Below are 13180 nucleotides of genomic sequence, written 5' to 3'. Positions count from 1 at the left end.
GTGGCAGCGTCTGATTGGCTGATGGCATCTACTGGGCGCCACCTGGGATGACACCTCATCTTCTGCCACTTGGCCGCCACGTTATCGCCACTGGGCTACTTACTCGTATGCCACGCCATCGCCACTGGGTGCCACCTCACTGAGACCTGCCTGGTGGACCGCTGACTGTACCGACACATGGACGGCTCTTGTTCACTTTCGCTATTTCGCTGGTTTAACTCACGTGCATCTTCCTTTCGCGAAATAGCGCAAGCCGTTGATCTCTCTCGAACCTACTCGCTCGTTAACCCAGCCTTCGTCTGCAAAATTTTGCCTGTTTGCCTCGAGAAGCGTGCCTACGTGGGGTCCACTTTGTCTTGGTCCAGTCAACTCCTCCATCGCCTCGGGCAGCATGCTCACGTATGGCCCCGCCTTGGGCACCCATGGGCACCATCTATCAAAAGCCTTTAAGGCTTAGACATTATACTACTATGCGTTTTTGCATATAAATACTAAAAGCTCCCAATGCACAGCCAATGTGGGATAATGCGATTAAGCCTGGGACTTCATTTTTTGCTTTCCCTGAGTGCTTTCATGGTGATTTTTTTTATTTGCTTGGCATTCAAAAGTCTTTCTTCTCAACCATGTCAATAGCCTCTACACCTTCTTGGTTACCTTTCCTCATCATTGCTGCAAATTCATCATAGTTGATTCGTCCATCATTGTCTATGTCCACTTCAGCTATAATATCCTTTATGGTCTCCTCGTTACCCATTCCATACTTTATTAGCGCTTGCTCTAGTTCTTCTTTTGTAATGTACCCACTGTTGTCTTTGTCGAAGTACCGAAAGGCTGTATACAAATGATCTTCTTTTTCAATCCTGTTCATGTTAAGTGTGGCTGTGATAAACTCAAGATAATCGATGGTTCCATTCCCATCTACATCTGCAGATTCCACCAATTGTTCAACTTCAGAGTCAGAGATTCTCGAGCCTTGTCTTGCAAGACCAATCTTCAATTCTTCAAGCGTTATTGTGCCACTGTTATCGGTATCCATACTTCCGAACATTTCCTTCAAACCCACTATTTCTTCTTCTGATAAACTTTCTGCAATCACCTTCAAAGCAACCTTTTAAGCTTGTTCATTGCCCTAAATTGCTTCAACCTAGTCAATATGGCATCATCAATGGGTCTATCAGGTGCTTCGCCATCTTCTCTAACCCATTGGTGATTTAAAACTTGTTGAGCTGTAAGACGTTCTTGTATGTCCTGATCCAGCATCTTCTTGACCACATCTTTTGCACCAGCTGATATGGATGGCCATCGTGCAGTTTCAATGTCAATATGTCCTTACAGGATAGCATCAAAAATGCCTCGCTCTGTTTCAGCCCAAAAAGGGGGCACACCATTTAAAATAATATAAAGTATAACTCCAGCACTCCAGACATCAGCTTCTGGCCCATAGTTTCACCGTAAAACTTCAGGGGCAACATAATATGCACTACCCACAATATCTCTATACCTTTTTCTTGCTTTAGTGGTTTTAAATGGTGCTCCTAGACTCCACGCAGCTCACCACTTAACTCCACGCAGGGGAAACACTCAAAGCTCGGCTACACTCCATAGCCACGCTGCAGAGATGCGGTTTGCATTGTCTTCTCCCACCATACTCCACGCAAGGGATTCAACATCGAGCACATTGTTGAGTTTTGAAAACTTCAGTCTTCCACCATGCAACGTGCAGGGAGGATGATGTGGAAGGGAGAACTATGCAGAAGGAGGGGAAATGCGAGGGAGGAGCCATGCTGCAGAGAAGTCTTTGGCATTGTCTTCTCCCATGCGTTTTCTATACTCATCTTTACTAAATTCTACAAGGCATTTCCCACCCAATGCAGTTTCTGCTTTGTCCATATCAAATAATTCTTCCATAATCTTCATACTTTCTGAGTCTTTTGAATATACAAATTTTACTTTCCGGTATGTCTTTGATTCCAAAAATGGGTTTAGCACTGTTCAAAATGACTCGAAGATCTTTGGTGGATTGTATAGAATGGCCACGCCTAGCCTTTCTGGATAATGATTCTGTAAAACTTTAGTTGTTTCACGTGTTACCTTCATAGATATACTAGCTGCAGTCCAACCTTTGAAATCAATCAACCAAACCATTTGTTCTAACATATGTATTTTCTCTGATTTTGCCATATGGACAAAGTGGGAAGCAACGACCACAACCATAGCAACGTTCACTAATTACTCTTGCCTTGGGAAAAACTGGAAACTTGGAAATAGAGCTAGCATTAAGAGGCACATCATTGTAATGAATTGAGCTTTCAAATTTACTTGCACCAGCAAGGCAAACTCTTTCACATGGTCTTGAACAATCAATTGGACAATCTCCTGGATCAAATTGAGCTTTGTGGAAGTGAAAGTCTGTGTCATTATTAACATTGATCATTAGCCAAGGCCTTCCCAAGGGTATCCTCTCAACTACATTTCCTGACATACATATCAATTTGCACTTTGTTTTGAACTTTCTCGGCTCTCTCACTGTCCAACTGGCGAATTGCAGTCGAGCCGGGTCGGGCCCCAAAGTGGGTCCGACTAAAAAAAATTTCGTTTTCATCCAACTGACTTTTGGAAAGCTTCACAGACCTCAAACACACCTCTGGAATCAATTGGCATCATTTTTAGATCATTAATCCGCATTTTACAACCTTCAGACAATTACGCTACAATTTTCACATTTAATCGCGAAGACGTAATTTTCAAACCTGTCAAAACACCTTTCTGGAGCTCGCCATCTGACAGGCGTGTACTCTGATATACAAGGATGACTCCTACCAAACATTTTCTCAGGGCGGTTCCCGAGCGAAGAGGTATTAATTTCCGAAAATGCCCAACTGGCTTTGTCGACACTGCAGACCTGATGAAGTCAATGTCTTGGCAACACATGACGCCTTTCTCAAAAATATCAAACGACCTCCGTGGGTCCTTGAATTCGGAACATAGGTACCTTTAAGTACATATTAAATCTTTGAATTCTCAGTTCGATCACCAGACTGACCGGATGCAAATGGCATGCACACAAAAATGGCAACATTAACTGATCTAACACTGGAGTGCGGGTAACTGAATTTGATGGCAAAATGAGCTCTTTTGAAAAATGATCAAACGGATTGGTAGAGCTTTGAAATTTGAAACGTAGCTCATCATTTATACCAACATCAGCCTTGAACAAACATTATGGCATGACGCTTACTGAGGCAACTTTTACACTTATGCAAAACAGGGCTCCGACTAGCTGTCGAAATAGGGACTTGCCAAAACACACAAACTGTAAACGGAATCGGCTTCAAAAACTGAGCAAATGGATTCGTTAAAAATTGAAAATTTGCGATCTCACTCACATTTATGCATAGAATTGAATTCACTTTGAATTTCTTCATGAAGATCAACAGGGCAAAAGATATAATCGCTTAAAGTAGGCTACTCAATAAAATCTGCATTTGTGCCTAAAATGCACTTCCAGCTCACCCCTCAAAATGGGTACCTCATAAACTTATCCAAATTGAATTCTGAAAGTTGTACATCACTGAATAGGCCAAATAAAAGGTGTGGGGCATGAATCCCGAGCCTTACCCTCTAAAAATCAACTGGCTCTACTCTGCCCTCTCGCAATCTAAGCCATTCAAACTGACTTATTTAGGTGCCTTTCTATCATACTGAGCAAAATTTTGAAATAGGCCTACAAACTTTGACTCAATTTTAAATACTCCCAACAATGGCTCTGACTGGGGATGGTTGATTGGGAGATCAACACAAGAATCCAGATATCTTTAGTTAAGCAGACCACCCAAAAACAGATCATTCTTCTCTTCTCATTTCAAAAAACAGGGCTTCCTTATTCTACCCAAATAGCAGGGCACTTTATTGAAAACCACACAACCGAAGCAAAGCGACTGTACAAGAGATACAAACATGCTTAAAACAGAATACAAGCTGCTCAATCAATCTTAGCATTTACCTCTGTCAAAAATCTGATTTTCATCACTTGATACCATGATCCAAACAAAGGCACCTTCCAGTAACAACTGAGCATAACTCTTAAAATCCACCTCTCTTGTCTCATTACTGAAACAGCTAGTGTGCTTACCCCTTATCTGATTCCGGACTTTGTAATCACACACTACTTCAACACAAGTAAAACCATGAGGCAATTCACCATAAGGATTTTCCCTCAAGCTGTAATACACTTCACTATCCCGATCAATTCTACCATTTGCAAGGACATGATCATGTTGAACTCTAAAAGTAAAACATTCATTTTCAATATTGTAAAACTCATCAGCACATACCTTATTATCATTTAAATCAATAGAATGAGGGATACTACAAACCAACTGATGCAAACAAGGAACACGAATATTACAATCCGGATGTGATACTCCACTATGTTGATCACACCTCACACTATCCTTTCTTATCCAATCAAACAACTCCACATTCTCAACATCCCATTCATGAAAAAGAATGTATACCTCTGGCTGAAGCAAATCCTCAGCTAAATCTTCTTCATCTAGACTCATGTCTACCTGAAACACTTCCATTTGTGGTCTGAAAAAGTTATAACATAACCCATGCCTCTTGTCTTCATCATGAAGTAAATTCTTACAACCCATGCTACTGCTGTTCGGAACTACATCGGCATTACAAATTTGTTCCGCACAAGGGGAAACTTCATCATTCTCATCGATGAAATCAGCACCATGGATATTTGTATCAAAAGCAAAGAACTCCAAATCCGTTTCAAGCGTTTTGTCAACATTCACATCCTCATCATGGTACTTGAAATTCTGAAAGCATTCAAGTGTGGGTTCATTTAAATCTGAAAATAGAACATTACCAGCACTGTCACATACATTCTTATCTTCAAAAACACTTTCGTTTTCAGATTCATAACTAAGGTACATAATTTGGTTTTCTATTACATCATCTTCACAAGATGAATAATAAGAATTCTTATAACCACTTTCAGCTGAATAACTAGCATTCATCTGTTGATCAAAAGAAAGTGAAACACTTGTGCCAAGATCGTTCTCATTCTGAAATTGATCTTCACTGTTCACTTGCATACCTTCAAGGTGCTGGGAATAAAAATCATTATCCTCATAATCAGCAACACCACCCCACTCTAAAACACATTCATCACTGGGTATACTTGCACTGAACACATTATCAACATCATTCACAATTTCATTTTCAGATTTATCAGACTTAACAAAAATCTGATTTTCATCATATTTCACAACTTCACTTACGTAATCAACAACATTTGGTAATCCTTCAGTATTTGGTGTTTGAACATCAAATACATCAGCAACATTTAAAGATAGATGGTCATCATTACCATAATTTTCATTATTGTTAACCTTAGGAGATGCATGATTAACTTGATAATCTGCAGTCACATAGTCAGCATAACCGGCATACAAATCAAATGGTACATATCCCTTGTATATATCAATCTTTGCATCAGCATTATCACAACATTGCACACTAATCATTCCATCATCACTGTGAGAAGAGACTGACATTAATAGTGGAGGATCTTGACTCTCATTCAAATTTGAAGCACATGCATCAACAAGACCATTTAGAACTGCGGAGCTGGATGTACCTAGACAAGGAATGATTGATTGAGCTTCACATGGCATTTCATCATTGAAGTCATTTTGATAAGAAACTACAGCAGACACAGATCTCTTGGCTATCCCGAATTTCAAATTATTTTCAATGTCCCTAGTTGTGTTAAAGCCTTCATACAAAGTCTTAGGTTCTTTGTTCCTCAATAGGAAACCCATCTTCATACCAAAAGCACTCATATAAATATCCAGACATACCCTATCATCAAACTTATACTTTCTGGAAATTTTAGCCAATGCTTGTGAAAATTTGATGTTAAATGTTGGTACCAATTCATCTTTCCTGATTTGTATATAAGTGAATTCTTTCAATGAGTCGGAATCACTCACCTTCTCATCGAATTGCTCCATGAAATCTGAAATCAATTCTTCCCATGAGGTAATAGAATTCCCTGGTAAAAAAGAGAACCAATCTCTTACATCCTCTTTCAATGACTGAATAAATAATTTCATGCATACATCTTCTTGGCAAATTTCAAACTCTCCTATCAAATCTGAAAATCTTTTAACATGTTGACATGCTGATTCTGATTTCTTCCCACTGAAAATTGGCAAATACTTTCTAATTTTTGTGGGTATGGGATTTGGGTAACCTGGAATATCTCTGAAATTTAGAGTAGCATAATGGTTCATGATGAAACTTCTCCTATTATATGGTTGTTCTGGTTTACTGGGCATGGCTTTATGTGGAAATACACAAGACTGAAAAACTTCACTATTCATTTTTCTTACTTCCACAAATGATTATAAAATCTTGGATAGAAAACTTCAAGCAAGTATCCTTATACTGATCTATTCATAACACTGCTTGACATTACGTTCTTCCACATTTGCATACTACAACTAAAGAACATATACTCTGGACATTTCAGCAGAATAAATATGCAAATGGATTTTGAGATTCTCCTTTTCCCTCTAGACTAGTTCTGTTCACTGAGTGGGAAAACTATTTTAGTAATTCAAACTTTCAGAAGAAATTGTTTTGCATTCGAAACCTCTAAAAATACCTGGAAATTTTGCAGCTGTATAAAACTTGTAGATCCGGAGATTAACTTCCACTTTCAGCACGGTCTATTATCACAGAGTCGCCACCTCTTGCATAGAGGATAGTTTGAACAGCAGAACGCCACTCAACACTTATTCAATTCTTTGTTACTCCTTCATAAAATATGACATGTAACACATATCACTCTGCAGATCTAGAACAAGGAGCATTTTCTTCACCATAAAACCAATTTACACTCTGTGCATACACAATGGACTAACTAACTAGATGAAATTAGGCAATTTCTATTCAGCTTCCCCAACAGAGTCACCATTTTTGTTGTGGTGACTCAGATGGGATAATCTCAACCTTATATGAATTAAATCTTTCTTAACCAGAGGCTCTTCATAGTTCATTTACTCCCCAGCAGAGTCGCCATTTTTGTTGTTCACCAAAAGTGATAACCCAAGACACCTGTAAATCTATCTATGAGGTAGCCAATCTCAATCAATGAAACACTTCAGGGCTGGGACAACATAACATAGGATCCTAATGATCCTCCTGCACTTCAAATTCTGCTAGACCTAGGGGGGGACACCCTTTTGATGCACTAAATACAACAATTACAGACACATAACTGCATCAACATTAAGTAGATAGATCATTTCACAAGCTCAACATATTAGGAAAAATTATAGATTGGCTAGATCTAGACAAACAATAGGATGAAACAGAGCTTGGAAAGAATGGAACACAAACACCCCTAAACATGAAGGGAAAATAGATTTATCTTTTAAAATGTTCTTCTGAAAGACATCCCCAAACTTGTAAGATCAGTGCCTTATTCATTGGGCAACAGAGTCACAGACAGAACTACAAATATGAATCATAGATGCAAATTTGTTTTCCTTAAACAAGATATTCATGCACCAATACCTGATATTAATGCATTATTTGATTCATTCACAAATTTATCAGATCTGGAAATACATTTCATCATTTATGACTGACTATAGAATTTAAAACCTTCCTTGAAGGATACCTACAAACAGTCACACAATCTCCTTGAGATGACAAATTTCATCCTCCTTTAGGATTGAATTCATAATAATGAAAAAACATATCACAGAGACAATATCATGGGAAATTTACTCATGCCTGACACAAGTAAGACCTGCAACTAGAAAACAATCCGTCATCCTGCAATGTAGCCTCTATACCCTGAATAGATCCATATAACTTTACTAGTTTGGGTCAAGAATTTCAGAAAATGGAAGCCATGAAAACTGGAGCACTTCCTCATAGAATTCTGGAACCCTTACAACTGAGAAGAATGGGGAATAAAAAGAGGAGGGAAGAAAAACAAATTCACAACTGAAAATTGCCAAGTGTCTCTCCTCTCTAACTAAATTTTGTTCCCATGGAAACTGCTTCTAAGATATCCCACATTTGTCCAAATTAACTACATAATCGGATTCCTCGCTCCGAGAGCTTTCCGAAAATATATAACACTTTATACCTTGGCCAAAAATTGAATCCTGGGCGAATTAATTCCCCAATGTGCTCAAACATTTAAATTTTTCATTTATTAATATAGTCTAAACTATATAATAAACAATTTTAATTTTAAATTTTTCATCTCCAAATGTGCTCTGACGTCTTGCCACGTGGCGGCATCTGATTGGCTGATGGGGTCTACTGGGTGCCACCTGGGATGACACCTCATCTTCTGCCACTTGGCCGCCACGTTATTGCCACTGGGCTGCTTACTCGTATGCCACGCCATCGCCACTGGGTGCCACCTCACTAAGACCTGCCTGCTGGACCGCTGACTGTACCGACACATGGACGACTCTCATTCACTTTCACTATTTCACTGGTTTAACTCACGTGCATCTTCCTTTCGCGAAATAGCGTGAGCCATTGATCTCTCTCAAACCTGCTCGCTCGTTAACCCGACCTTCGTCTGCAAAATTTTGCCTGTTTGCTTCGGGAAGCGTGCCTTCGTGGGGTCCTCCATCGCCTCGGGAAGCATGCTCGCATATGGCCCCACCTTGGGCGCCCATAGGCACCATCTGTCAAAAGCCTTTAAGGCTTAGACATTATACTACTATGCGTTTTTGCATATAAATACTAAAAGCTCCCAGTGCACAGCCAATGTGGGATAATGCAATTAAGCCTGGGACTTCATTTTTTGCCTTCCTTGAGTGCTTTCATGGTGATTTTTTTTATTTGCTTGGCATTCAAAAGTCTTTCTTCTCAACCATGTCAATAGCCTCTACACCTTCTTGGTTACCTTTCCTCATCATTGCTGCAAATTCATCATAGTTGATTCATCCATCATTGTCTGTGTCCACTTCAGCTATAATATCCTTTATGGTCTCCTCGTTACCCATTCCATACTTTATTAGCGCTTTCTCTAGTTCTTCTCTTGTAATGTACCCACTGTTGTCTTTGTCGAAGTACCGAAAGGTTGTATACAAATGATCTTCTTTTTCAATCCTGTTCATGTTAAGTGTGGCTGTGATAAACTCAAGATAATCGATGGTTCCATTCCCATCTACATCTGCAGATTCCATCAATTGTTCAACTTCAGAGTCAGAGATTCTCGAGCCTTGTCTTGCAAGACCAATCTTCAATTCTTCAAGCGTTATTGTGCCACTGTTATCGGTATCCATACTTCCGAACATTTCCTTCAAACCCACTATTTCTTCTTCTGATAGACTTTCTGCAATCACCTTCAAAGCAACCTTTTAAGCTTGTTCATTGCCCTAAATTGCTTCAACCTAGTCAATACGGCATCATCAATGGGTCTATCAGGTGCTTCGCCATCTTCTCTAACCCATTGGTGATTTAAAACTTGTTGAGCTGTAAGACGTTCTTGTATGTCCTGATCCAGCATCTTCTTGACCACATCTTTTGCACCAGCTGATATGGATGGCCATGGTGCAGTTTCAACGTCAATATGTCCTTGTAGGATAGCATCAAAAATGCCTCGCTCTGTTTCAGCCCAAAAAGGGGGCACACCACTTAAAAGAATATAAAGTATAACTCCAGTACTCCAGACATCAGCTTCTGGCCCATAGTTTCGCCGTAAAACTTCAGGGGCAACATAATATGCACTGCCCACAATATCTCTATACCTTTTTCTTGCTTTAGTGTTTTTAAATGGTGCTCCTAGACTCCACGTATCTCACCACTTAACTCCACGCAGGGGAAACACTCAAAGCTCAGCTACACTCCATAGCCACGCTGCAGGGATGCGATTTGCATTGTCTTCTCCCACCATACTCCACGCAAGGGATTCAACATCGAGCACATTGTTGAGTTTTGAAAACTTCAGTCTTCCACCATGCAACGTGCAGGGAGGATGATGTGGAAGGGAGAACTACGCAGAAGGAGGGGAAATGCGAGGGAGGAGCCACGCTGCAGAGAAGTCTTTGGCATTGTCTTCTCCCATGCGTTTTCTATACTCATCTTTACTAAATTCTACAAGGCATTTCCCACCCAATGCAGTTTCTGCTTTGTCCATATCAAATAATTCTTCCATAATCTTCATACTTTCTGAGTCTTTTGAATATACAAATTTTACTTTCCGGTATGTCTTTGGTTCCAAAAATGGGTTTAGCATTGTTCAAAATGACTCAAAGATCTTTAGTGGATTGTATAGAATGGCCACGCCTAGCCTTTCTGGATAATGATTCTGTAAAACTTTAGTTGTTTCATGTGTTACCTTCACAGATATACTAGCTGCAGTCCAGCCTTTGAAATCAATCAACCAAACCATTTGTTCTAACATATGTATTTTCTCTGATTTTGCCATATGGACAAAGTGGGAAGCAACAACCACAACCATGGCAACGTTCACTAATTACTCTTGCCTTGGGAAAAACTGGAAACTTGGAAATAGAGCTAGCATTAAGAGGCACATCATTGTAATGAATTGAGCTTTCAAATTTACTTGCACCAGCAGGGCAAACTCTTTCACATGGTCTTGAACAATCAATTGGACAATCTCCTGGATCAAATTGAGCTTTGCGGAAGTGAAAGTCTGTGTCATTATTAACATTGATCATTAGCCAAGGACTTCCCAAGGGTATCCTCTCAACTACATTTCCTGACATACATATCAATTTGCACTTTGTTTTGAACTTTCTCAGCTCTCTCACTGTCCAACTGGCGAATTGCAGTCGAGCCGGGTCGGGCCCCAAAGTGGGTCCGACTAAAAAAAAAATTTGTTTTCATGCAACTGACCCTTGGAAAGCTTCATGGACCTCAAACACACCTCTGGAATCGATTGGCATCATTTTCGGATCATTAATCCGCATTTTACAACCTTCAGACAATTACGCTACAATTTTCGCATTTAATCGCGAAGACGTAATTTTCAAACCTGTCAAAACACCTTTCTGGAGCTCGCCATCTAATAGGCGTGTACTCTGATATACAAGGATGACTCCTACCAAACATTTTCTCAGGGCAGTTCCCGAGCGAAGAGGTATTAATTTCCGAAAATGCCCAACTGGCTTTGTCGACACTGCAGACCTGATGAAGTCAATGTCTTGGCAACAAATGACGCCTTTCTCAAAAATATCAAACGACCTCTGTGGGTCCTCGAATTCGGAACATAGGTACCTTTAAGTACATATTAAATCTTTGAATTCTCAGTTCGATCACCAGACTGACCGGATGCAAATGGCATGCACACAAAAATGGCAACATTAACTGATCTAACACTGGAGTGCGGGTAACTAAATTTGATGGCAAAATGAGCTCTTTTGAAAAATGATCAAACGGATTGGTAGAGATTTGAAATTTGAAACATAGCTCATCATTTATACCAACATCAGCTTGAAACAAACATTATTGCATGACGCTTGCTGAGGCAACTTTTACACTGATGCGAAACAGGGCTCCGACTAGCTGTTGAAACAGGGACTTGCCAAAACACACAAACTGCAAACGGAATCGGCTTCAAAAACTGAGCAAATGGATTCGTTAAGACTTGAAAATTTGTGAGCTCACTCGCATTTATGCATAGAATTGAATTCACTTTGAATTTCTTCATGAAGATCAACAGGGCAAAAGATGTAATCGCTCAAAGTAGGCTACTCAATAAAATCTGCATTTGTGCCTAAAATGCACTTCCAGCTCACCCCTCAAAATGGGTACCTCATAAACTTATCCAAATTGAATTCTAAAAGTTTCACATCACTGAATAGGCCAAATGAAAGGTGTGGGGCATGAATCCCGAGCCTTACCCTCTGAAAATCAACCGGTTGTACTCTGCCCTCTCGCAAACTAAGCCATTCAAACTGACTTATTTAGGTGCCTTTCTATCATACTGAGCAAACTTTTGAAATAGGCCTACAAACTTTGACTCAATTTTAAATACTCCCAACAGGGACATTTGTGGTTGCTCCACTTTCTCATCATCCTTTAAAGCTCTGAATGCTCTAATGACATCATTAGTGTCACCTTTTCCCTTTGTATCCTCGTATGGCACTAAGGGCTCATGATCATTCTTCTTTTGTTTCTTTGATGGGGGTGGGATAGGGGAGGCTTCTTGCATCAACTCATGATCTCATACATCATGGATTACAACCCCTTGGGGTTGATGTAATGGCAGTATCTCCCTTTTAATTTTCCATACAATTTTTCAAAATTGTTTATACACAAATCAATTTTTTTCAAGGCATTAGTTTCTTGAGCATAAAATCCATGTAAATCTGGGTCCTCTTTTCTTTTGTCTTCCTCTAACTTCATCAAAATATATCATTTCTTTCTTTTCTGGGTAATTTCATGCATATTTACATAATTCTTGATCAAGTCCTCAACTACAAGCACCTGATAAGTTATAGCTTTGCCCATATTATTGATGTGACCTTCTAGGTCACACATCCTCTCTTTATAAAGTTTCAAAGAATAGTTTGTTTTTATGTACCCTTGTAATTTTTCAAGCACATTTGACCCTATGGAGAATCTTGCACACTTGGTTACATGGGGTAGGAATGTCCCCTTCTTTATTTTCTCCATAACTTCCTTCTCCAACCACATCATCTGCCACATAAATTCTAAGAATTCGATTATGTTCGACACAAACACAAGTAGTCGATGAGGAGCTTGAGGACAACCATATACTCTGATAAGGGTATATTCCCCCATATATAACCAATTGACAAATTTATGTGTGTATCCTTTGTCTAGGTCTAGGGCTAATGGCCTTATTACCTTTCTCATTTACAATGACAACCTCTCAACTTGATGATTCAGGGAGTAGAAAATGACAAAAACAAATGCATCATGGAAAACTTCATAGCTATTGTCTCTATCTCTTGCCTCATATATAACACCATAATTGTATGGGCAATTTGTTTCCACTATCATCTACCCTTCCCAACTTTAGATTTTAGTCCAGTGCATGTCTATTTTGGTACATGATTAAATAGCATAACAAAGAATAATATCAAAAGTCATACCCTTTCTTTTCTTTCCAATTCATGTTAGGTGTGAA

General features: G+C 39.4%; 2 pseudogenes; both read right to left on the bottom strand.

The window, feature by feature from the left end:
• Positions 1-601: 601 nt before the first annotated feature.
• Positions 602-1917, bottom strand: LOC131051771 (calcium-dependent protein kinase 1-like; annotated as a pseudogene).
• A 7037-nt stretch (positions 1918-8954) lies between these two features.
• On the bottom strand, positions 8955-9810 carry LOC131069790 (calcium-dependent protein kinase 15-like; annotated as a pseudogene).
• Between the last annotated feature and the right edge of the window lie 3370 nt (positions 9811-13180).

Source organism: Cryptomeria japonica, chromosome 5 (assembly GCF_030272615.1).
Source record: "Cryptomeria japonica chromosome 5, Sugi_1.0, whole genome shotgun sequence".
Lineage (NCBI taxonomy): Eukaryota > Viridiplantae > Streptophyta > Pinopsida > Cupressales > Cupressaceae > Cryptomeria > Cryptomeria japonica.
The sequence above is the reverse complement of the archived record's forward strand: the minus strand, read 5'-3'. Positions and strand labels throughout refer to the sequence as shown.